Source organism: Salmo salar, chromosome 07 (assembly GCF_965601325.2).
Source record: "Salmo salar chromosome 07, fSalSal1, whole genome shotgun sequence".
Taxonomy (NCBI): domain Eukaryota; kingdom Metazoa; phylum Chordata; class Actinopteri; order Salmoniformes; family Salmonidae; genus Salmo; species Salmo salar.
In genome coordinates, this window is record NC_138297.1 from 613,084 (window position 1) to 638,322 (window position 25,239).

At 39.8% G+C, this 25,239-nt stretch overlaps 12 non-coding genes across 12 annotated transcripts; all 12 read left to right on the forward strand.

The window, feature by feature from the left end:
- The first annotated feature begins 8,822 nt into the window (after positions 1 to 8,822).
- On the forward strand, positions 8,823 to 8,895 carry trnav-uac (transfer RNA valine (anticodon UAC)). The gene has a single exon. It is a non-coding gene; the product is annotated as a tRNA-Val (tRNA).
- Positions 8,896 to 9,250: 355 nt separating this feature from the next.
- On the forward strand, positions 9,251 to 9,323 carry trnav-cac (transfer RNA valine (anticodon CAC)). The gene has a single exon. It is a non-coding gene; the product is annotated as a tRNA-Val (tRNA).
- A 347-nt stretch (positions 9,324 to 9,670) lies between these two features.
- trnav-aac (transfer RNA valine (anticodon AAC)) lies at positions 9,671 to 9,743 on the forward strand. The gene has a single exon. It is a non-coding gene; the product is annotated as a tRNA-Val (tRNA).
- Positions 9,744 to 10,304: 561 nt separating this feature from the next.
- On the forward strand, positions 10,305 to 10,377 carry trnav-cac (transfer RNA valine (anticodon CAC)). Its single transcript has one exon. It is a non-coding gene; the product is annotated as a tRNA-Val (tRNA).
- A 133-nt stretch (positions 10,378 to 10,510) lies between these two features.
- trnav-aac (transfer RNA valine (anticodon AAC)) lies at positions 10,511 to 10,583 on the forward strand. Its single transcript has one exon. It is a non-coding gene; the product is annotated as a tRNA-Val (tRNA).
- Positions 10,584 to 11,152: 569 nt separating this feature from the next.
- Positions 11,153 to 11,225, forward strand: trnav-cac (transfer RNA valine (anticodon CAC)). Its single transcript has one exon. It is a non-coding gene; the product is annotated as a tRNA-Val (tRNA).
- A 2,463-nt stretch (positions 11,226 to 13,688) lies between these two features.
- Positions 13,689 to 13,761, forward strand: trnav-aac (transfer RNA valine (anticodon AAC)). Its single transcript has one exon. It is a non-coding gene; the product is annotated as a tRNA-Val (tRNA).
- Positions 13,762 to 13,902: 141 nt separating this feature from the next.
- On the forward strand, positions 13,903 to 13,975 carry trnav-cac (transfer RNA valine (anticodon CAC)). The gene has a single exon. It is a non-coding gene; the product is annotated as a tRNA-Val (tRNA).
- A 347-nt stretch (positions 13,976 to 14,322) lies between these two features.
- trnav-uac (transfer RNA valine (anticodon UAC)) lies at positions 14,323 to 14,395 on the forward strand. The gene has a single exon. It is a non-coding gene; the product is annotated as a tRNA-Val (tRNA).
- A 561-nt stretch (positions 14,396 to 14,956) lies between these two features.
- trnav-aac (transfer RNA valine (anticodon AAC)) lies at positions 14,957 to 15,029 on the forward strand. The gene has a single exon. It is a non-coding gene; the product is annotated as a tRNA-Val (tRNA).
- Positions 15,030 to 15,376: 347 nt separating this feature from the next.
- trnav-uac (transfer RNA valine (anticodon UAC)) lies at positions 15,377 to 15,449 on the forward strand. Its single transcript has one exon. It is a non-coding gene; the product is annotated as a tRNA-Val (tRNA).
- A 6,050-nt stretch (positions 15,450 to 21,499) lies between these two features.
- Positions 21,500 to 21,572, forward strand: trnav-uac (transfer RNA valine (anticodon UAC)). Its single transcript has one exon. It is a non-coding gene; the product is annotated as a tRNA-Val (tRNA).
- The last annotated feature ends 3,667 nt before the right edge of the window (positions 21,573 to 25,239 follow it).

The window sequence follows — 25,239 nt, forward strand, 5'->3', positions numbered from 1 at the left end:
AAATCCAAACAGAAGAGTATTCTCTAGAAGGCAGGTGGTTCTAAAGGAATTAAAACAAAGCAGAATTGATTTATGTCTAGCAAAACAAGAATTGGTGCAGAATGTTAAGAAGGTGTCATATACCTTTACAGCATATAGTGATCATGCAGTAATGTCATTTCAAATGGGTTTTGGTGTGGAGAGGAGAGGGGGAGGTGTCTGGTGTTTAAATGCCAGTCTGTTAAAGGAGGAAGGATATAGAAATGAAATTGTTGAATGTATTAATGATGAAATGTCTAATGTACTGTTAAAAGAGAATGTGTGTTTATGGTGGGAGGAAGTGAAAGTAAAAGTAAAAAATAGGAGTATTAGGTACGCAAAAAATCATAACCGTTTAGATAAGCAGACAGAAATAATGCTTAGGAATAGGATGTTGCATGAACTTGAAAAGGCTGATACGGATCCAGACTATGATGTTGTGAATTATTTGAAAATCCATGCAGAGCTGGGTCGTTATGAAAAAAATAAATGTTTGGGTGCTATTGTTAGGAGCAGGGCACAGTACGCTTTGGAGGGAGAGAAATGTACATCCTTTTTTTGGGGTCTGGAAAAAAGAAAACAAACTAAGAGTTACATTGTAGAGTTGGAAGATGAAAGAGGTGTAAAGGTAAACGATTTTGTTGGGATCTTAGAGACAGTTGAAACCTTTTACAGAAATCTTTACAAAAAGAATGATGTAGATAAAGTGTGTGTTGTAAAAGTGTTGGATACAATTAGTGCCAAAGTATCGCAGGCAGATAGAATGATGTGTGATGAAGAGATTTCGATTATGGAAATCAAGGAAGCAATTGTTAGCACGCAAGGTAATAAAAGTCCGGGTTTGGATGGTTTAACAAATGAGTTCTATAAAGTCTTTGTAGATATTTTGGCACCCATTTTAGTGAGGGTGTTTCATTATATGGAAGAGAATAAGGAAATCCCTGAGTCTATGTCAACTGGAATGTTAACGATCTTATTCAAAAATAGGGGCAGTAGATTAAAGTTAGAAAATTATAGGCCTATTAGCCTTCTAAATTCGGATTATAAGATACTGACTAAAGTGTTAGCAAATAGGATGAAAAAGGTGATTGGGAGTATTATTGAATCAACACAAGCCTACGGCATACCTGGAAGAGATATTTCAGATGTAATTTGTACAATTAGGGATGTTGTTAATCAAATGAAAAATGAAGGTGGTATAGTTTTAAGTTTGGACTTTAACAAAGCTTTCGATAGAGTGGAGCACAGCTTTTTATTACAGACTTTGGAGAGGTTTGGGTTTGGGCCAAAGTTTGTATCTTGGATCAACCTGTTGTATAGTGGGGCTAAAAGTTGTGTTAAATGTAACGGAGTGTTAACAGATACTTTCCCTGTGGAGAGGTCAGTAAGGCAGGGCTGTCCTTTGTCAGCTCTGCTGTACAGTGTTTCTACAGAACCGTTAGCTACATTGATAAATAGTAATAAAGAAGTAAGGGGTGTTGGAATCCCAGGTGGTGGTGTCAGTGTTGTACATCAGTACGCTGATGACACTACTTGTACTGTGAAGGATATAGAAAGTATTGGAAGCATTATGGGGATCATAGATATATATGGCAAGGCATCGGGTGCTAAAGTTAATATAGAGAAGACTGAAATAATGTTTGTTGGGGATATCAATGTAAACGGGTGTGAGATTCCATTCAAGAGCGCAAAGGATTTTATTAAAGTGCTGGGAGTAAACATTGGTGTAAAGGAGAAAGAGGCAAAAGATATAACTTGGACTGGGATACTTAATAAAGTCAAGCTAACGTTGAATTTCTGGAAAAATAGAAAACTAAAGTTACAAGGGAAAGTAATTGTTGCAAATGCTTTGGTATTATCCAAATTTGTGTATGTTTTGGGAGTCCTGGACATGCCGGAGTGGGTCCTAAATGAATTGAATAATGTGGTGTCAAATTTTATTTGGGATGGTAAAGGAGTGAGAATATCTCAGAAAACATTGATTGCTGACTATGTGGATGGAGGTTTAAAACTTGTAGATTTAGATGTCAAAAGAAAAGCTATTAGGATAAAAACAGTAAAGAAATATTTGTATGACAGTGAAGATTATGGCTGGAAACACTTCTTTAGAGTCTACTTAGAGGAGAGTGGTGGTTGTGAGGATAATGGTTTATTGATGGGGCTTAAAAGGGCAATGTTTGAAAAGGTACCAGATTTTTATAAAGAGGTGCTAAATGCATGGGCAGAGTTGTTGCCTAATGTATATTATGAATGTGGACATATTGACCTGATTCTGAATCAACCTATATTTCTGAATGAGAAAATCAAGAACAAAGAAAAAGTTTTGTATAATAAAGTATTTATGAGTGCAGGTCTACGGCAAATAAAAGATTATACTTATGAGGTAATTCCAGGGTTTTTACCTGGGGAAGCTATTTTTGACATAATCAATGAATGGGATGAAGAGGTGGGAAGGGGAACAGTGAATAATATGTATGACAAGATAAAGAATAGTATACCAAGAGCATGGGTTGATTTAATAAATAGTGAAGTTGAAAGAGAAGATTTATTTGTATTTCCTAATTTGTTCATTGGTAGCAGTAAGAAGAAAGTACATTTATCTAGTATACCAGTGAAAAGATTGTATAGAATAATGGTAGGAAAAGTGTGTAGAAGGCCGGTGTTACGGAGTCTAGTTGATAGGTAATCGACTAGCCGGACTGTTCCCCGGACTCCGCGTGTAGGGATTTGTACAATGCATGAACAAGGCTATTGAACTAGACATTGGTGTCTGTCTTTATTACTTTATCCAATATATCATACTGAAACATGGTATCAGAAGTGGCTCGAAAACCATACGTTTGTTATTTTTGTAGCTAAGTACAGTATAGGCGCGGTTACGTTCCATATGCGAACACACGCCGATTCCTACTCACAACACTGATCAACTAGTTGTTAGCTGGTTAGCTAGCATCACTACCTACCTCGATGACTGAAGGCAAAGAAGTCTCCTATTCCATCGCTATGGCAGCGAACATTCCGCCACCTAATCCCATGGTTCTCACAGGGGACTGGAATACTAATTGGGACAATTTCAGGGATGAATTCGAGGACTATGCGCTGGCGACCGGTCTACATGAGAAACCCAACGAGGTACAAGCGGCAACTCTGAGGAGTTTAATGGGCAGCGAATGCAGGCATATCTACCGGCACAATCTCACCCTCACAGCGCGACAACAGTGTGATGCAAAGGCTATATTGGATGCATTGGAGAATTACTTCAAACCCGCCAGAAACGTAATTTACGAGCGGTTCGTTTTCGGAAGCTGCAAACAGGAAGAGGGTGAGTCAGTACACAACTTTGTAACCCGTTTGAGAGAAAAATCCGCCACTTGTGAATACGGGGGATTGAAAGATGAATTGATTCGTGACAAAATAGTACTGGGAATTGCAAATGAGGATACACGCCGGCGTCTACTGAGAGAGAGAGGCTTAACATTAGTAACTGCCATCGAAATGTGCCGCACTGCTGAAGTCACTGACATGAGAATGAGAGCAATGGAAATCGAAACCCCACGCTCCGACGTTGACACTGTTCACGCTGTTGCTAGGCAGACATTCAGGCAAAACCAATCAAGGCAGAGTAATTCACCACGAACGGTGAACACAGAGAGCCCAGTAGCATGTATATACTGTGGGAATACGCACACACGTGGCAAAGAGCACTGCCCTGCCTATGGAAAACCATGCAGAGCTTGTGGAACTAATAATCACTTTGCAAAAGTGTGTCTCAAAAGCAAAAGAAGGGTGAGTGAGGGCAAGATTCACTGTGTTGATGATGTCACTCAATGTTCAGGGCTGAACAGTGAAAGTAACATTTACATGCATGAATCCATTGGGGCTGTACACTCAAGAGGGAAGAAATGGTTTGTGACACTACGATTACACAACAAGCAACAACAATGTCAACTGGATTCCGGTGCTACATGCAACGTAATGAGCTACAAAGACAAAATCAATCTGGCACCTGACACGCATCTATTGCCCAGCGATACTAGACTAAAGCTGTACTCAGGAGAGCTAATGAGCTCTATGGGCACCTTTGAGACCGAATGTGTTATTCGGGGACGCAAACACAAGCTGGAGTTTGAGATTGTGAAAACCAGTCAACATCCTCTCCTCTCAGGCTCTACATGCGAACGCCTGGGACTGATGCAGTTCACTGTACCAAATGACCTGCACATTGTGGATCATGTCCAGCATGGACCCCTGTCCAAAGAACAACTACTCAACAGATATGACGATGTATTCAACATGCCCGTTGAATCAGTGCCTGGTGAGGTACACTTTGAAGTGGATGAGAGCATCACTCCAGTCCAGTGTGCTCCTCGCAATGTGCCCATTGCAATGAAAGTGGCTGTGAAGGCCCAGCTGGACAAGTATGAGGCCGATGGCCACATGACATCTGTGACCGAACCAACTGACTGGATCAGCAATATGGTCATAGTGAAAAAACCAGAGAAGCTGAGGGTCTGCATCGACCCAAAGCATCTGAACCAAGCATTGAAACGATCCCACTACATCATGCCGACACTAGAGGATGTCCTCTACAAGCTTCCCAAGGCCAGGATTTTCACCTTGGTGGATGCCCGAGATGCATTCCTTCAATGCAAGCTGGACGAAGAAAGCAGCTTCATGACTACCTTCTGGACCCCCTGGGGTCGGAAACGCTGGCTCAAGCTCCCGTTTGGTGTCTCAGTGGCACCTGAGGTATACCAACGCAAGCAGCACGAGTTACTGGCTGGGCTCAAGGGCATTGAACCCATCGCTGATGATGTCCTGATCGTAGGCTGTGGTGACACAGACGATGAAGCAGAACGCGACCACGATGTGAAGCTCCTGGCACTGATGGAGCGCTGTCGAACAGTTAAGCTTCGTCTTGGCCTGAAGAAGCTACAGTTCAAGGTGAAAGACGTCCACTTCCATGGCCACATTCTTTCGGCAAAAGGCCTGAAGCCGGACCCAGACAAGGTCCGAGCGATCCTCGACATGCCAAACCCATCTGATGCAAAAGGAGTACAGCGTCTCATCGGTTTTGCAAACTATCTTGCAAAGTTCATGCCACACCTATCAGCAGTCTGTGAGCCTCTGCGCCGGTTGCTGGACAAAGACACACCATGGCACTGGCTACCCAAGCACGAGGCAGCGGTGCAGGAGATGAAATCTCTGGCTTCATCCATGCCAGTGTTGCGCTACTACGACGTCACGAAGCCTGTCACAATCCAGAGTGACTCCAGTCAAAGGGGACTTGGATGCTGCCTTATGCAGGAAGGCCAACCCGTTGCGTTTGCCTCGAGAGCGCTCACCCCCACCGAACAGAACTATGCACAAATTGAGAAAGAGTGCCTCAGCATCGTCTTCTCTTGCCAGCGATTCCATCACTACTTGTATGGTCGAGAGCTGGTCACCGCTGAAACTGACCACAAACCACTCATTGCCATATTCAGTAAACCTCCCCTCAACGCGCCCAAGAGGCTTCAAAGCATGCTCCTGACTCTGCAAAACTACAGCCTGAAGGTCATTTACAAGCCAGGACCAGAGATGTACATCAGCGACACACTGAGCAGGGCAACGGCACAATGTACAGGCAGAGGCACTGCCTATCAGCGGCAGGCCATCTGTTCGCTACAGCAGGAACAACAAGATGTTCAACAGATCAATCAGGCAGACTACTTAAACGTCACAGATCACCGCCTAGCCCAGATCAGGCAACACACTGACAAGGACGAACACCTACAATCACTGAAGTCCATGGCTCTCGCAGGTTGGCCATACCTGAAAGAGGAGACACCTTTCACAGTGAGAGAATACTGGACCTTTCGAGATGAGATCAGCGTGCAAAATGGCGTCTTGTTCAGAGGTCAGAAGGTCATTATTCCCAAATCACTACGTCCAGAGATGCTTACCCGCATACACTCCAGTCACGTTGGAGGTGACGCATGCTACCGCCAGGCTCGTGAAACATTATACTGGCCAAACATGCAAGCAGAAATTAAAGACTTTGTCAGCAACTGTACCACGTGCAACGAGTACGCTCATGAACAGCAAAAGGAAACCATGATGTCACACGAACTGCCCACAAGGGCCTGGCAAATCGTCAGCATGGACTTATTCAGCCACAGACAAAAGGACTATCTTCTCATTGTGGATCACTACTCTGACTTTTGGGAAATTGAACTGCTCCCTGACTTGTCTGCAGAGACGGTCATAAAGCGCTGCAAGGCGCAGTTTGCCAGGCAAGGTCAGCCTGACAAGGTAATCACGGACAATGGCCCACAATTCACTGCACAGTTCAAGCGTTTCGCCTCAGAATGGGAGTTTGACCATGTAACCTCCTCTCCAAGACACCCAAAAGCAAATGGCAAGGCAGAGTCAGCTGTCAAGATTGCAAAAAACCTGTTAAGCAGGGCCGCGCGCGACAGCAACGACCCATGGAAAGCGATCTTACAGTGGAGGAACACACCCACCGAAAACATGGACAGCAGCCCAGCACAACGCCTTCTGTCCAGACGTCTGAAGACTACCATCCCCGTAGCTAACAAGCTACTTGAGCCCTGCGTCATGGTTGGCGTCACGGACAAACTGCGTCGCAGAAAGCAGCTCGCTAAGTGCTTCTACGACCGGACTGCTCGAGACCTACCAGAACTGGAGGTGGGTGAAACGATAAGGATGAAACCGCTGCCGGGAGACCACACAGGACTTTGGAGGCTGGGCACGTGCCTACAGAGAGTTGCACCACGCTCTTACCTGGTGGATGTTGGTGGCTCCCTCTATCGTCGCAATCGGGTGGATCTGCGCATAGCAGAGCGGACAAACCAGAACACGCCATACACTCACCTAGATGAGATGGATCACAGTCCAGGCCTAAGGGTAAGAGGTGCAGAATTGAGACATGAGCCAACTGAAGGTGAGGCTTCTACCCCACCAAGCTCTCCAGCTCGTGGCCCTAATCCTACCCCTGTCAGAGCCAATACTTACTCACGGGTGGGTCGGCTGTGCAAGCCACCGGACAGGCTTACTCTGTAAGCAAGAGACTGTGTTAACTTGTCCTCCTGTTTATAAAAATAAACATTTAAAAAATAAAAATAAATAAAAGAAAAGAAAATAAAGAAAAAAAGAAAATTTAAAAAGAAAGGAAGATGACAACTGAAGTAAAAAGAAAATGTCATGCGTTCTTAATTGTTATGACTTGATTGTTAAGAATTTAATGTTATGCTGTTATGTTTGCACTTTCTATTGAAAAGGATGATGTTACGGAGTCTAGTTGATAGGTAATCGACTAGCCGGACTGTTCCCCGGACTCCGCGTGTAGGGATTTGTACAATGCATGAACAAGGCTATTGAACTAGACATTGGTGTCTGTCTTTATTACTTTATCCAATATATCATACTGAAACAGCCGGCTGCTGAGAAATTTTGGAAAGTAGTTTTTCCGGAATTGGATGAAAAAAAGATATGGGGAAATTTAAATGTAAAATATAATAGTAAGGAGTGTGAAAATAATGATTTCAAACTAAGACATAATAGAATATTTACAAAGGTGGTGCTAAAGAAAATTAATTGTGAGATAGAAAGGGAATGCGACGTATGTGGACGTTTCCCGGAAACTCTTATGCATTTGTTTATAGAATGTGAGGATTTAAAATATTTTTTTTGTAAAGTTAAGGAAATGTTATGTAGAAACTGGGGGGGAGATTTCGTGAAAAAGTATGCGTGGGAGGAACTTTTGTTATTTGGAGTGTCTGGTAAATGTGAGGGTGCTAATGTGTGTTTGTTGAATATGGTTTTGAGTTTTGTGAGGTATGCTATTTTTTGTAGGAGGAATTATGTTTCTTTTGACAGAAAGAGAGTTCAGGTGTGGAGTATCTTTATAGCACTGTTCAGTAAACACATAGATATGTTGTTTAATTATGGGATGGAACATTTTGATGAGTCTTTTGTTGAAGGGAGTGGGTTAATTTCACGAGAGGAGAGTGGAGGTATCACTTATAATTTTTGAAAGCACTGTTTTGATAATTTGATAGGGGGTGAATTGTTCACCTGCCTCTGTTAGTCTAGTGTCTTCTGTATTGTTCTCTGTGGATTGTACTGTAAACAGTAGATTGTACTGTAAATATTGTAAACAAACATTTTTGATAATAAAAAAAAAAAAAAAAAAGAAAATCACGTTTGCTTCACACGCGAAAGGTCCCTGGTTCGAAACCGGGCGGAAACAAAACTCATTGACACATTCTGAAGTACCATAGTGGTAACAGAAAATTTCATGAATTCTTTATTTTGGAAATTCGAATACGTGCCATGAATATCTGTAAAATTCGGTTTACTTCTTGCAGGAAAATCAAGCAGAAGTTTCTGTAGTGTAGTGGTTATCACGTTCGCTTTACACGCGAAAGGTCCTCGGGCGGAAACAGTGCTCTTTGACACCTGCAGTAGGTACAGTACTTTTAAAAGAGAATAGTTATTTTCATAAATGCCTAAATTTGGAAATTTCAACACGTGCCATGAATATCTGTAAAATTCGGTTTACTCCTTGCAGCTAAATGTAGCAGCAGTTTCTGTAGTGTAGTGGTTATCACGTTAGCTTTACACGTGAAAGGTCCTCAGTTTGAAACCAGGAGGAAACACTGCTCTTTGACATGTGCAGTAGGTACTGTACTATTAACAGAGAATAGTTATTTTCATAAATGCCTACTTTTGGAAATTTGAACACGTGCCATGAATATCTGTAAAATTCTGTTTACTTCTTGCAGGAAAATCAAGCAGCAGTTTCTGTAGTGTAGTGGTTATCGCGTTCGCTTTACACGCGAAAGGTCCTCGGTTCGAAACCGGGCGGAAACAGTGCTCTTTGACAAGTGCAGTAGGTACTCTACTATTAACAGAGAATAGTTTTTTTCATAAATGCCTAATTTTGGAAATTTGATCACGTGCCATGAATATCTGTAAAATTCGGTTTACTCCTTGCAGATAATTGTTGCAGAAGTTTCTGTAGTGTAGTGGTTATCAGGTTCGCTTAACACGCGAAAGGTCCTCGGTTCGAAACCGGGCGGAAACAGAGGTCTTTGACACGTGCAGTAGGTACTGTACTTTCAACAAAGAATTGTTATTTTCATGAATTCTGTATTTTGGAAATTCGAATACGTGCCATGAATATCTGTAAAATTCGGTTTACTCCTCGCAGCTAAATGTAGCAGCAGTTTCTGTAGTGTAGTGGTTATCACGTTTGCTTCACACGCGAAAGGTCCCTGGTTCGAAACCGGGCGGAAACAACACTCATTGACACATTGTGATTTACCGTAGTGGTAACAGAAAATTTCATGAATTCTATATTTTGGAAATTCGAATACGTGCCCTGAATATCTGTAAAATTCGGTTTACTTCTTGCAGGAAAATCAAGCAGAAGTTTCTGTAGTGTAGTGGTTATCACGTTCGCTTTACACGTGAAAGGTCCTCAGTTTGAAACCGGGAGGAAACAGTGCTCTTTGACATGTGCAGTAGGTACTGTACTATTAACAGAGAATAGTTATTTTCATAAATGCCTAATTTTGGAAATTTGAACACGTGCCATGAATATCTGTAAAATTCGGTTTACTCCTTGCAGATAATTGTTGAAGCAGTTTCTGTAGTGTAGCGGTTATCACGTTTGCTTAACACGCGAAAGGTCCCTGGTTCGAAACCGGGCGGAAACAACGCTCATTGACACATTCTGAAGTACCATAGTGGTAACAGAAAATTTCATGAATTCTTTATTTTGGAAATTCGAATACGTGCCATGAATATTTTTAAAATTCGGTTTACTCCTTGCAGAAAAATCAAGCAGCAGTTTCTGTAGTGTAGTGGTTATCACGTTCTCTTTACACGTGAAAGGTCCTCAGTTTGAAACTGGGAGGAAACAGTGCTCTTTGACATGTGCAGTAGGTACTGTACTATTAACAGAGAATAGTTATTTTCATAAATGCCTAATTTTGGAAATTTGAACGCGTGCCATGAATATCTGTAAAATTCGGTTTACTCCTTGCAGATAATTGTTGCAGAAGTTTCTGTAGTGTAGTGGTTATCAGGTTCGCTTAACACGCGAAAGGTCCTCGGTTCGAAACCGGGCGGAAACAGAGCTCTTTGACACGTGCAGTAGGTACTGTACTTTCAACAAAGAATTGTTATTTTCATGAATTCTGTATTTTGGAAATTCGAATACGTGCCATGAATATCTGTAAAATTCGGTTTACTCCTCGCAGCTAAATGTAGCAGCAGTTTCTGTAGTGTAGTGGTTATCACGTTTGCTTCACACGCGAAAGGTCCCTGGTTCGAAACCGGGCGGAAACAACACTCATTGACACATTGTGATTTACCGTAGTGGTAACAGAAAATTTCATGAATTCTTTATTTTGGAAATTCGAATACGTGCCCTGAATATCTGTAAAATTCGGTTTACTTCTTGCAGGAAAATCAAGCAGAAGTTTCTGTAGTGTAGTGGTTATCACGTTCGCTTAACAAGCGAAAGGTCCTCGGTTCGAAACCGGGCGGAAACAGTGCTCTTTGACACCTGCAGTAGGTACAGTACTTTTAAAAGAGAATAGTTATTTTCATAAATGCCTAAATTTGGAAATTTCAACACGTGCCATGAATATCTGTAAAATTCGCTTTACTCCTTGCAGCTGAATGTAGCAGCAGTGTCTGTAGTGTAGTGGTTATCACGTTCGCTTTACACGTGAAAGGTCCTCAGTTTGAAACCGGGAGGAAACAGTGCTCTTTGACATGTGCAGTAGGTACTGTACTATTAACAGAGAATAGTTATTTTCATAAATGCCTAATTTTGGAAATTTGAACACGTGCCATGAATATCTGTAAAATTCGGTTTACTCCTTGCAGATAATTGTTGAAGCAGTTTCTGTAGTGTAGCGGTTATCACGTTTGCTTAACACGCGAAAGGTCCTCGGTTTGAAACCGGGCGGAAACAGAGCTCTTTGACACGTGCAGTAGGTACTGTACTTTCAACAAAGAATTGTTATTTTCATGAATTCTGTATTTTGGAAATTCCAATACGTGCCATGAATATTTTTAAAATTCGGTTTACTCCTTGCAGCTAATTGTAGCAGTAGTTTCTGTGGTGTAGTGGTTATCACGTTTGCTTCACACGCGAAAGGTCCCTGGTTCGAAACCGGGCGGAAACAACACTCATTGACACATTCTGAAGTACCATAGTGGTAACAGAAAATTTCATGAATTCTTTATTTTGGAAATTCGAATACGTGCCATGAATATTTTTAAAATTCGGTTTACTCCTTGCAGGAAAATCAAGCAGCAGTTTCTGTAGTGTAGTGGTTATCACGTTCGCTTAACACACAAAAGGTCCTCGGTTCGAAACCGGGCGGAAACAGTGCTCTTTGAAACAGTGCTCTTTGACACGTGCAGTAGGTACAGTACTTTTAAAAGAGAATAGTTATTTTCATAAATGCCTAATTTTGGAAATTTGAACACGTGCCATGAATATCAGTAAAATTCGTTTTACTCCTTGCAGATAAGTGTTACGGCAGTTTCTGTAGTGTAGTGGTTATCACGTTCGCTTCACACGCGAAAGGTCCCTTGTTCGAAACCAGTCGGAAACAACGCTCATTGACACATTCAAGAAATACCATAGTGTTAACAAAGAATTTCATTAATCCCTTATTTTGGAAATTCGAATACGTGACATGAATATTTTTAAAATTCGGTTTACTCCTTGCAGCTAATTGTAGCAGTAGTTTCTGTGGTGTAGTGGTTATCACATTCGCTTCACACGCGAAAGGTCCCTCGTTTGAAACCGGGCGGAAACAACGCTTATTGACACATTCTGAAGTACCATAGTGGTAACAGAAAATTTCATGAATTCTTTATTTTGGAAATTCAAATACGTGCCATGAATATCGGTAAAATTCGGTTTACTCCTTGCAGAAAAATCAAGCAGCAGTTTCTGGAGTGTAGTGGTTATCACGTTCGCTTTACACGCTAAAGGTCCTCAGTTTGAAACTGGGAGGAAACAGTGCTCTTTGACATGTGCAGTAGGTACTGTACTATTAACAGAGAATAGTTATTTTCATAAATGCTTTATTTTGGAAATTCGAATACGTGCCATGAATATCTGTAAAATTCGGTTTACTTCTTGCAGGAAAATCAAGCAGCAGTTTCTGTAGTGTAGTGGTTATCACGTTCGCTTTACACGTGAAAGGTCCTCAGTTTGAAACCGGGAGGAAACAGTGCTCTTTGACATGTGCGGTAGGTACTGTACTATTAACAGAGAATAGTTATTTTCATAAATGCCTAATTTTGGAAATTTGAACACGTGCCATGAATATCTGTAAAATTCGATTTGCTCCTTGCAGATAATTGTTGAAGCAGTTTCTGTAGTGTAGTGGTTATCACGTTCGCTTAACATGCGAAAGGTCCTCGGTTCGAAACTGGGTGGAAACAGTGCTCTTTGACACGTACAGTACTTTTAAAAGAGAATAGTTATTTTCATAAATGCCTAATTTTGGAAATTTGAACACGTGCCATGAATATCAGTAAAATTCGTTTTACTCCTTGCAGATAAGTGTTACAGCAGTTTCTGTAGTGTAGTGGTTATCACATTCGCTTCACACGCGAAAGGTCCCTGGTTCGAAACCAGTCGGAAACAACGCTCATTGACACATTCAAGAAGTACCATAGTGTTAACAAAGAATTTCATTAATCCCTTATTTTGGAAATTCGAATACGTGACATGAATATTTTTAAAATTCGGTTTACTCCTTGCAGCGGAATGTAGCAGCAGTTTCTGTAGTGTAGTGGTTATCACGTTCGCTTTACACGTGAAAGGTCCTCAGTTTGAAACCGGGAGGAAACAGTGCTCTTTGACATGTGCAGTAGGTACTGTACTATTAACAGAGAATAGTTATTTTCATAAATGCCTAATTTTGGAAATTTGAACACGTGCCATGAATATCTGTAAAATTCGGTTTACTCCTTGCAGATAATTGTAGAAGCAGTTTCTGTAGTGTAGCGGTTATCACGTTTGCTTAACACGCGAAAGGTCCTCGGTTTGAAACCGGGCGGAAACAGAGCTCTTTGACACGTGCAGTAGGTACTGTACTTTCAACAAAGAATTGTTATTTTCATGAATTCTGTGTTTTGGAAATTCGAATACGTGCCATGAATATCTGTAAAATTCGATTTACTCCTCGCAGCTAATTGTAGCAGTAGTTTCTGTGGTCTAGTGGTTATCACATTTGCTTCACACGCGAAAGGTCCCTGGTTCGAAACCGGGCGGAAACAACGCTCATTGACACATTCTGAAGTACCATAGTGGTAACAGAAAATTTCATGAATTCTTTATTTTGGAAATTCGAATACGTGCCATGAATATTTTTAAAATTCGGTTTACTCCTTGCAGAAAAATCAAGCAGCAGTTTCTGTAGTGTAGTGGTTATCACGTTCTCTTTACACGTGAAAGGTCCTCAGTTTGAAACTGGGAGGAAACAGTGCTCTTTGACACGTGCAGTAGGTACTGTACTATTAACAGAGAATAGTTATTTTCATAAATGCCTAATTTTGGAAATTTGAACGCGTGCCATGAATATCTGTAAAATTCGGTTTACTCCTTGCAGATAATTGTTGCAGAAGTTTCTGTAGTGTAGTGGTTATCACGTTCGCTTAACACGCGAAAGGTCCTCGGTTCGAAACCGGGCGGAAACAGAGCTCTTTGACACGTGCAGTAGGTACTGTACTTTCAACAAAGAATTGTTATTTTATTGAATTCTGTTTTTTGGAAATTCGAATACGTGCCATGAATATCTGTAAAATTCGGTTTATTCCTCGCAGCTAAATGTAGCAGCAGTTTCTGTAGTGTAGTGGTTATCACGTTTGCTTCACACGCGAAAGGTCCCTGGTTCGAAACCGGGCGGAAACAACGCTCATTGACACATTCTGATTTACCGTAGTGGTAACAGAAAATTTCATGAATTCTTTATTTTGGAAATTCGAATACGTGCCATGAATATTTTTAAAATTCGGTTTACTCCTTGCAGAAAAATCAAGCAGCAGTTTCTGTAGTGTAGTGGTTATCACGTTAGCTTTACACGTGAAAGGTCCTCAGTTTGAAACTGGGAGGAAACAGTGCTCTTTGACACGTGCAGTAGGTACTGTACTATTAACAGAGAATAGTTATTTTCATAAATGCCTACTTTTGGAAATTTGAACACGTGCCATGAATATCTGTAAAATTCGGTTTACTTCTTGCAGGAAAATCAAGCAGCAGTTTCTGTAGTGTAGTTGTTATCGCGTTCGCTTTACACGCGAAAGGTCCTCGGTTCGAAACCGGGCGGAAACAGTGCTCTTTGACAAGTGCAGTAGGTACTGTACTTTCAACAAAGAATTGTTATTTTCATGAATTCTGTATTTTGGAAATTCGAATACGTGCCATGAATATTTTTAAAATTCGGTTTACTCCTTGCAGCTAATTGTAGCAGTAGTTTCTGTGGTCTAGTGGTTATCACGATTGCTTCACACGCGAAAGGTCCCTGGTTCGAAACTGGGCGGAAACAACACTCATTGACACATTCTGAAGTACCATAGTGGTAACAGAAAATTTCATGAATTCTTTATTTTGGAAATTCGAATACGTGCCATGAATATTTTTAAAATTCGGTTTACTCCTTGCAGAAAAATCAAGCAGCAGTTTCTGTAGTGTAGTGGTTATCACGTTCTCTTTACACGTGAAAGGTCCTCAGTTTGAAACTGGGAGGAAACAGTGCTCTTTGACACGTGCAGTAGGTACTGTACTATTAACAGAGAATAGTTATTTTCATAAATGCCTAATTTTGGAAATTTGAACACGTGCCATGAATATCTGTAAAATTCGGTTTACTCCTAGCAGATAATTGTTGAAGCAGTTTCTGTAGTGTAGCGGTTATCACGTTCGCTTAACACGCGAAAGGTCCTCGGTTCGAAACCGGGCGGAAACAGAGCTCTTTGACACGTGCAGTAGGTACTGTACTTTCAACAAAGAATTGTTATTTTCATGAATTCTGTATTTTGGAAATTCGAATACGTGCCATGAATATCTGTAAAATTCGGTTTACTCCTCGCAGCTAATTGTAGCAGTAGTTTCTGTGGTATAGTGGTTATCACTTTTGCTTCACACGCGAAAGGTCCCTGGTTCGAAACCGGGCGGAAACAACGCTCATTGACACATTCTGAAGTACCATAGTGGTAACAAAAAATTTCATGAATTCTTTATTTTGGAAATTCGAATACGTGCCCTGAATATCTGTAAAATTCGGTTTACTTCTTGCAGGAAAATCAAGCAGCAGTTTCTATAGTGTAGTGGATATCACGTTCGCTTTACACGCGAAAGGTCCTTGGTTCGAAACCGGGCTGAAACAGTGCTCTTAAACACGTGCAGTAGGTACAGTACTTTTAAAAGAGAATAGTTATTTTCATAAATTCCTAAATTTGGAAATTTCAACACGTGCCATGAATATCTGTAAAATTCGGTTTACTCCTTGAAGATAATTGTTGAAGCAGTTTCTGTAGTGTAGCGGTTATCACGTTCGCTTTACACGCCCCTTTTTGGAGTTTCAGGAAGTGGAAGAGAAGCAGGTGTCTGAGTGCTTGAGAGAGAATATCGTTTTTTTTTGGAGGTCTAGTTGACTTATAAGTTTGAAAGTTTGTGAGTGACTGTAGTGAAGTTTCTGTGAAACGTTTTTGCTATTGTCCCCCATCAGCGTGAGCTGTTTGGGGGATATTGCTTAAAATAACCGGACGGACAACATGGCTTCGACATCAAGAATACAAACGACGACGAGAAAGGACAACAGTGAAATCAGAATGTTAAACGAAGAACTGAAAAAAAGAACATATGAGAAGGAACTGACGGTGAACGTGGAAATAAGTGGAGAAGGGAAAATAACAACGATGGAATTGCTGAGAGGAATAAAGGAAGTTTGCGGAACAATACTGGGATGTCGAATGAAAGACGGGAATAAGTATGAAGTAACAATGTCTCATGTAAATGGAAAAGAAAGACTAATAGACGGGCTAAAGATAAAGAACTGTCAAATCATGGCTAAAGAACTAGGGAACGATGAGCTGGTGGTGTCCTTTTTGAACTTGCCCGCATACATTACGGATGAGGAGATAGAAGAGAAACTAAAAGGCTGGAAGGTGAAGGCGACCACGCCAATCAAGAGGAGGATGTGGCCAGGAACGGACATTGTAGATGGGACAAGATTTTGCAAGGTAAAGTTTACAGACAATGTGCAATCCTTGCCATATTCTACAAAATTTAACACTGTCGAGGGATTTGAATATTTTCGTGTAATCCACGACAATCAAGTGAAGGTATGTAGATTATGTATTCAGCCGGGGCACATACTTAAGGAATGTCCGGAATTCACATGCCACAAATGTAGTGAACAAGGGCATTATGCCAGAGAATGTCGGAACATAGGAAATGTGTGCAAAATGTGTGACAGACCTAAAGTTAGATGTAGCTGTAATAAGGGAGAAAATCACTTACTTTTGCAAACAATGGACCTCACGTCTGAGGAAGAGGGGAGTGTGCCTATGGAGAGGGAGGATGAGAGTGACATGGAGAGTGTGACTCCAGAGACAGTGGCAGATAAGCTTGAAGAGCCTGTAATGTCTCCTGGCAAAGCACGAGACGCCGTTTTAGTCTCTGCTGCTGACAAGGTGGAACAGCAGCACATGATGGGTGAAAGACATACACAGGTAGAGATGGTGCAAGGTGCTTCTCAGGTGCCTGAGCCAGCTTTAAGCCTGTGTAAAAATTACACCAAAGAGTGGGCTGGGTCCACTGAAGTCACGGGCACTGTTAAAGCGCACTTTTCAAAAGGCTTCCCCGCCGCTCCCCCCAAAAATCCAAATAAAGAGACGGATGATGAAATAGATAGTGAGGATCTTCAGTTGTTTGTAAAAAATAAGAGGTCATTGTCGAAAACCAGGGAGATGATGGGTTTTGGAAAAAAGAAAAAGTAGGATTTTTAAGGACTTGTTTGGCTCTGATTATACTTCTGCACACATTCATAATGATTACAGTCGCATCCCTAAATGGTAACAGTTTGAGAAACATGAGCAAATTTGAGCAGGTATTAGTGTCTGTTAAGGCAGACATGTTGTGTTTTCAAGAGACCAATTGGACAGACTCCAAAATGCAGGAGATTAAGAGTAAATGGTCAGATTTAATTTTTTGTAGTCATGGAGGGGATAAAACATGTGGTGTGGCTATTTTGATAAAAAAAATGATGTGGTGCAAAATGTAAAAGAAATATATGCTGACAATGATGGCAGACTTATTGTAATTGAATTTGAAGTTCAAAATGTAGTTTTTCGTTTAATTAATGTTTATGCTTCAAACATTGAATCTGAAAGGAGAGAAATGTTTCACAAATTAAAAACACTGTGCTCAGAAAACTGTATACTGATAGGAGATTTTAATGTGAGGTGTAGTAGAATGGATGCCTCTAGTTGTGCTAAATTCAGATATGACTCTTCTAGAAATGCATTATGGAAACTTATGAATGAGGAGAATCTAGTAGATATATGGAGGGCTGAAAATCCAAACAGAAGAGTATTCTCTAGAAGGCAGGTGGTTCTAAAGGAATTAAAACAAAGCAGAATTGATTTATGTCTAGCAAAACAAGAATTGGTGCAGAATGTTAAGAAGGTGTCATATACCTTTACAGCATATAGTGATCATGCAGTAATGTCATTTCAAATGGGTTTTGGTGTGGAGAGGAGAGGGGGAGGTGTCTGGTGTTTAAATGCCAGTCTGTTAAAGGAGGAAGGATATAGAAATGAAATTGTTGAATGTATTAATGATGAAATGTCTAATGTACTGTTAAAAGAGAATGTGTGTTTATGGTGGGAGGAAGTGAAAGTAAAAGTAAAAAATAGGAGTATTAGGTACGCAAAAAATCATAACCGTTTAGATAAGCAGAAAGAAATAATGCTTAGGAATAGGATGTTGCATGAACTTGAAAAGGCTGATACGGATCCAGACTATGATGTTGTGAATTATTTGAAAATCCATGCAGAGCTGGGTCGTTATGAAAAAAATAAATGTTTGGGTGCTATTGTTAGGAGCAGGGCACAGTACGCTTTGGAGGGAGAGAAATGTACATCCTTTTTTTGGGGTCTGGAAAAAAGAAAACAAACTAAGAGTTACATTGTAGAGTTGGAAGATGAAAGAGGTGTAAAGGTAAACGATTTTGTTGGGATCTTAGAGACAGTTGAAACCTTTTACAGAAATCTTTACAAAAAGAATGATGTAGATAAAGTGTGTGTTGTAAAAGTGTTGGATACAATTAGTGCCAAAGTATCGCAGGCAGATAGAATGATGTGTGATGAAGAGATTTCGATTATGGAAATCAAGGAAGCAATTGTTAGCACGCAAGGTAATAAAAGTCCGGGTTTGGATGGTTTAACAAATGAGTTCTATAAAGTCTTTGTAGATATTTTGGCACCCATTTTAGTGAGGGTGTTTCATTATATGGAAGAGAATAAGGAAATCCCTGAGTCTATGTCAACTGGAATGTTAACGATCTTATTCAAAAATAGGGGCAGTAGATTAAAGTTAGAAAATTATAGGCCTATTAGCCTTCTAAATTCGGATTATAAGATACTGACTAAAGTGTTAGCGAATAGGATGAAAAAGGTGATTGGGAGTATTATTGAATCAACACAAGCCTACGGCATACCTGGAAGAGATATTGCAGATGTCATTTGTACAATTAGGGATGTTGTTAATCAAATGAAAAATGAAGGTGGTATAGTTTTAAGTTTGGACTTTAACAAAGCTTTCGATAGAGTGGAGCACAGCTTTTTATTACAGACTTTGGAGAGGTTTGGGTTTGGGCCAAAGTTTGTATCTTGGATCAACCTGTTGTATAGTGGGGCTAAAAGTTGTGTTAAATGTAACGGAGTGTTAACAGATACTTTCCCTGTGGAGAGGTCAGTAAGGCAGGGCTGTCCTTTGTCAGCTCTGCTGTACAGTGTTTCTACAGAACCGTTAGCTACATTGATAAATAGTAATAAAGAAGTAAGGGGTGTTGGAATCCCAGGTGGTGGTGTCAGTGTTGTACATCAGTACGCTGATGACACTACTTGTACTGTGAAGGATATAGAAAGTATTGGAAGCATTATGGGGATCATAGATATATATGGCAAGGCATCGGGTGCTAAAGTTAATATAGAGAAGACTGAAATAATGTTTGTTGGGGATATCAATGTAAACGGGTGTGAGATTCCATTCAAAAGCGCAAAGGATTTTATTAAAGTGCTGGGAGTAAACATTGGTGTAAAGGAGAAAGAGGCAAAAGATATAACTTGGACTGGGATACTTAATAAAGTCAAGCTAACGTTGAATTTCTGGAAAAATAGAAAACTAAAGTTACAAGGGAAAGTAATTGTTGCAAATGCTTTGGTATTATCCAAATTTGTGTATGTTTTGGGAGTCCTGGACATGCCGGAGTGGGTCCTAAATGAATTGAATAATGTGGTGTCAAATTTTATTTGGGATGGTAAAGGAGTGAGAATATCTCAGAAAACATTGATTGCTGACTATGTGGATGGAGGTTTAAAACTTGTAGATTTAGATGTCAAAAGAAAAGCTATTAGGATAAAAACAGTAAAGAAATATTTGTATGACAGTGAAGATTATGGCTGGAAACACTTCTTTAGAGTCTACTTAGAGGAGAGTGGTGGTTGTGAGGATAATGGTTTATTGATGGGGCTTAAAAGGGCAATGTTTGAAAAGGTACCAGATTTTTATAAAGAGGTGCTAAATGCATGGGCAGAGTTGTTGCCTAATGTATATTATGAATGTGGACATATTGACCTGATTATGAATCAACCTATATTTCTGAATGAGAAAATCAAGAACAAAGAAAAAGTTTTGTATAATAAAGTATTTATGAGTGCAGGTCTACGGCAAATAAAAGATTATACTTATGAGGTAATTCCAGGGTTTTTACCTGGGGAAGCTATTTTTGACATAATCAATGAATGGGATGAAGAGGTGGGAAGGGGAACAGTGAATAATATGTATGACAAGATAAAGAATAGTATACCAAGAGCATGGGTTGATTTAATAAATAGTGAAGTTGAAAGAGAAGATTTATTTGTATTTCCTAATTTGTTCATTGGTAGCAGTAAGAAGAAAGTACATTTATCTAGTATACCAGTGAAAAGATTGTATAGAATAATGGTAGGAAAAGTGTGTAGAAGGCCGGCTGCTGAGAAATTTTGGAAAGTAGTTTTTCCGGAATTGGATGAAAAAAAGATATGGGGAAATTTAAATGTAAAATATAATAGTAAGGAGTGTGAAAATAATGATTTCAAACTAAGACATAATAGAATATTTACAAAGGTGGTGCTAAAGAAAATTAATTGTGAGATAGAAAGGGAATGCGACGTATGTGGACGTTTCCCGGAAACTCTTATGCATTTGTTTATAGAATGTGAGGATTTAAAATATTTTTTTTGTAAAGTTAAGGAAATGTTATGTAGAAACTGGGGGGGAGATTTCGTGAAAAAGTATGCGTGGGAGGAACTTTTGTTATTTGGAGTGTCTGGTAAATGTGAGGGTGCTAATGTGTGTTTGTTGAATATGGTTTTGAGTTTTGTGAGGTATGCTATTTTTTGTAGGAGGAATTATGTTTCTTTTGACAGAAAGAGGGTTCAGGTGTGGAGTATCTTTATAGCACTGTTCAGTAAACACATAGATATGTTGTTTAATTATGGGATGGAACATTTTGATGAGTCTTTTGTTGAAGGGAGTGGGTTAATTTCACGAGAGGAGAGTGGAGGTATCACTTATAATTTTTGAAAGCACTGTTTTGATATTTTCTTTGTTGATAATTTGATAGGGGGTGAATTGTTCACCTGCCTCTGTTAGTCTAGTGTCTTCTGTATTGTTCTCTGTGGATTGTACTGTAAACAGTAGATTGTACTGTAAATATTGTAAACAAACATTTTTGATAATAAAAATAAAATAAAAAAATAAAAAAAATAAATCACGTTCGCTTCACACGCGAAAGGTCCCTGGTTCGAAACCGGTTGGAAACAATGCTCATTGACACATTCTGAAGTACCATAGTGGTAACAGAAAATTTCATGAATTCTTTATTTTGGAAATTCGAATACGTGCCATGAATATTTTTAAAATTCGGTTTACTCCTTGCAGGAAAATCAAGCAGCAGTTTCTGTAGTCTAGTGGTTATCACGTTCGCTTAACACGTGGAATGTCCTCGGTTCGAAACCCGGCGGAAACAGAGCTCTTTGACACGTGCAGTAGGTACTGTACTTTCAACAAAGAATTGTTATTTCATAAATTCTGTATTTTGGAAATTTGAATACGTGCCCTGAATATCTGTAAAATTCAGTTTACTTCTTGCAGGAAAATCAAGCAGCAGTTCCTGTAGTGTAGTGGTTATCACTTTCGCTTTACACGCGAAAGGTCCTCGGTTCGAAACCGGGCGGAAACAGTGCTCTTTGACACGTGCATTAGGTACAGAACTTTTAAAAGAGAATAGTTATTTTCATAAATGCCTAAATTTGGAAATTTCAACACATGCCATGAATATCTGTAAAATTCGGTTTACTCCTTGCAGATAATTGTTGAAGCAGTTTCTTTAGTGTAGCGGTTTTCACGTTCGCTTCACACGCCCCTTTTTGGAGTTTCAGGAAGTGGAAGAGAAGCAGGTGTCTGAGTGCTTGAGAGAGAATATCGTTTTTTTTGGAGGTCTAGTTGACTTATAAGTTTGAAAGTTTGTGAGTGACTGTAGTGAAGTTTCTGTGAAACGTTTTTGCTATTGTCCCCCATCAGCGTGAGCTGTTTGGGGGATATTGCTTAAAATAACCGGACGGACAACATGGCTTCGACATCAAGAATACAAACGACGACGAGAAAGGACAACAGTGAAATCAGAATGTTAAACGAAGAACTGAAAAAAAGAACATATGAGAAGGAACTGACGGTGAACGTGGAAATAAGTGGAGAAGGGAAAATAACAACGATGGAATTGCTGAGAGGAATAAAGGAAGTTTGCGGAACAATACTGGGATGTCGAATGAAAGACGGGAATAAGTATGAAGTAACAATGTCTCATGTAAATGGAAAAGAAAGACTAATAGACGGGCTAAAGATAAAGAACTGTCAAATCATGGCTAAAGAACTAGGGAACGATGAGCTGGTGGTGTCCTTTTTGAACTTGCCCGCATACATTACGGATGAGGAGATAGAAGAGAAACTAAAAGGCTGGAAGGTGAAGGCGACCACGCCAATCAAGAGGAGGATGTGGCCAGGAACGGACATTGTAGATGGGACAAGATTTTGCAAGGTAAAGTTTACAGACAATGTGCAATCCTTGCCATATTCTACTAAATTTAACACTGTCGAGGGATTTGAATATTTTTGTGTAATCCACGACAATCAAGTGAAGGTATGTAGATTATGTATTCAGCCGGGGCACATACTTAAGGAATGTCCGGAATTCACATGCCACAAATGTAGTGAACAAGGGCATTATGCCAGAGAATGTCGGAACATAGGAAATGTGTGCAAAATGTGTGACAGACCTAAAGTTAGATGTAGCTGTAATAAGGGAGAAAATCACTTACTTTTGCAAACAATGGACCTCACGTCTGAGGAAGAGGGGAGTGTGCCTATGGAGAGGGAGGATGAGAGTGACATGGAGAGTGTGACTCCAGAGACAGTGGCAGATAAGCTTGAAGAGCCTGTAATGTCTCCTGGCAAAGCACGAGACGCCGTTTTAGTCTCTGCTGCTGACAAGGTGGAACAGCAGCACATGATGGGTGAAAGACATACACAGGTAGAGATGGTGCAAGGTGCTTCTCAGGTGCCTGAGCCAGCTTTAAGCCTGTGTAAAAATTACACCAAAGAGTGGGCTGGGTCCACTGAAGTCACGGGCACTGTTAAAGCGCACTTTTCAAAAGGCTTCCCCGCCGCTCCCCCCAAAAATCCAAATAAAGAGACGGATGATGAAATAGATAGTGAGGATCTTCAGTTGTTTGTAAAAAATAAGAGGTCATTGTCGAAAACCAGGGAGATGATGGGTTTTGGAAAAAAGAAAAAGTAGGATTTTTAAGGACTTGTTTGGCTCTGATTATACTTCTGCACACATTCATAATGATTACAGTCGCATCCCTAAATGGTAACAGTTTGAGAAACATGAGCAAATTTGAGCAGGTATTAGTGTCTGTTAAGGCAGACATGTTGTGTTTTCAAGAGACCAATTGGACAGACTCCAAAATGCAGGAGATTAAGAGTAAATGGTCAGATTTAATTTTTTGTAGTCATGGAGGGGATAAAACATGTGGTGTGGCTATTTTGATAAAAAATGATGTGGTGCAAAATGTAAAAGAAATATATGCTGACAATGATGGCAGACTTATTGTAATTGAATTTGAAGTTCAAAATGTAGTTTTTCGTTTAATTAATGTTTATGCTTCAAACATTGAATCTGAAAGGAGAGAAATGTTTCACAAATTAAAAACACTGTGCTCAGAAAACTGTATACTGATAGGAGATTTTAATGTGAGGTGTAGTAGAATGGATGCCTCTAGTTGTGCTAAATTCAGATATGACTCTTCTAGAAATGCATTATGGAAACTTATGAATGAGGAGAATCTAGTAGATATATGGAGGGCTGAAAATCCAAACAGAAGAGTATTCTCTAGAAGGCAGGTGGTTCTAAAGGAATTAAAACAAAGCAGAATTGATTTATGTCTAGCAAAACAAGAATTGGTGCAGAATGTTAAGAAGGTGTCATATACCTTTACAGCATATAGTGATCATGCAGTAATGTCATTTCAAATGGGTTTTGGTGTGGAGAGGAGAGGGGGAGGTGTCTGGTGTTTAAATGCCAGTCTGTTAAAGGAGGAAGGATATAGAAATGAAATTGTTGAATGTATTAATGATGAAATGTCTAATGTACTGTTAAAAGAGAATGTGTGTTTATGGTGGGAGGAAGTGAAAGTAAAAGTAAAAAATAGGAGTATTAGGTACGCAAAAAATCATAACCGTTTAGATAAGCAGAAAGAAATAATGCTTAGGAATAGGATGTTGCATGAACTTGAAAAGGCTGATACGGATCCAGACTATGATGTTGTGAATTATTTGAAAATCCATGCAGAGCTGGGTCGTTATGAAAAAAATAAATGTTTGGGTGCTATTGTTAGGAGCAGGGCACAGTACGCTTTGGAGGGAGAGAAATGTACATCCTTTTTTTTGGGTCTGGAAAAAAGAAAACAAACTAAGAGTTACATTGTAGAGTTGGAAGATGAAAGAGGTGTAAAGGTAAACGATTTTGTTGGGATCTTAGAGACAGTTGAAACCTTTTACAGAAATCTTTACAAAAAGAATGATGTAGATAAAGTGTGTGTTGTAAAAGTGTTGGATACAATTAGTGCCAAAGTATCGCAGGCAGATAGAATGATGTGTGATGAAGAGATTTCGATTATGGAAATCAAGGAAGCAATTGTTAGCACGCAAGGTAATAAAAGTCCGGGTTTGGATGGTTTAACAAATGAGTTCTATAAAGTCTTTGTAGATATTTTGGCACCCATTTTAGTGAGGGTGTTTCATTATATGGAAGAGAATAAGGAAATCCCTGAGTCTATGTCAACTGGAATGTTAACGATCTTATTCAAAAATAGGGGCAGTAGATTAAAGTTAGAAAATTATAGGCCTATTAGCCTTCTAAATTCGGATTATAAGATACTGACTAAAGTGTTAGCGAATAGGATGAAAAAGGTGATTGGGAGTATTATTGAATCAACACAAGCCTACGGCATACCTGGAAGAGATATTGCAGATGTAATTTGTACAATTAGGGATGTTGTTAATCAAATGAAAAATGAAGGTGGTATAGTTTTAAGTTTGGACTTTAACAAAGCTTTCGATAGAGTGGAGCACAGCTTTTTATTACAGACTTTGGAGAGGTTTGGGTTTGGGCCAAAGTTTGTATCTTGGATCAACCTGTTGTATAGTGGGGCTAAAAGTTGTGTTAAATGTAACGGAGTGTTAACAGATACTTTCCCTGTGGAGAGGTCAGTAAGGCAGGGCTGTCCTTTGTCAGCTCTGCTGTACAGTGTTTCTACAGAACCGTTAGCTACATTGATAAATAGTAA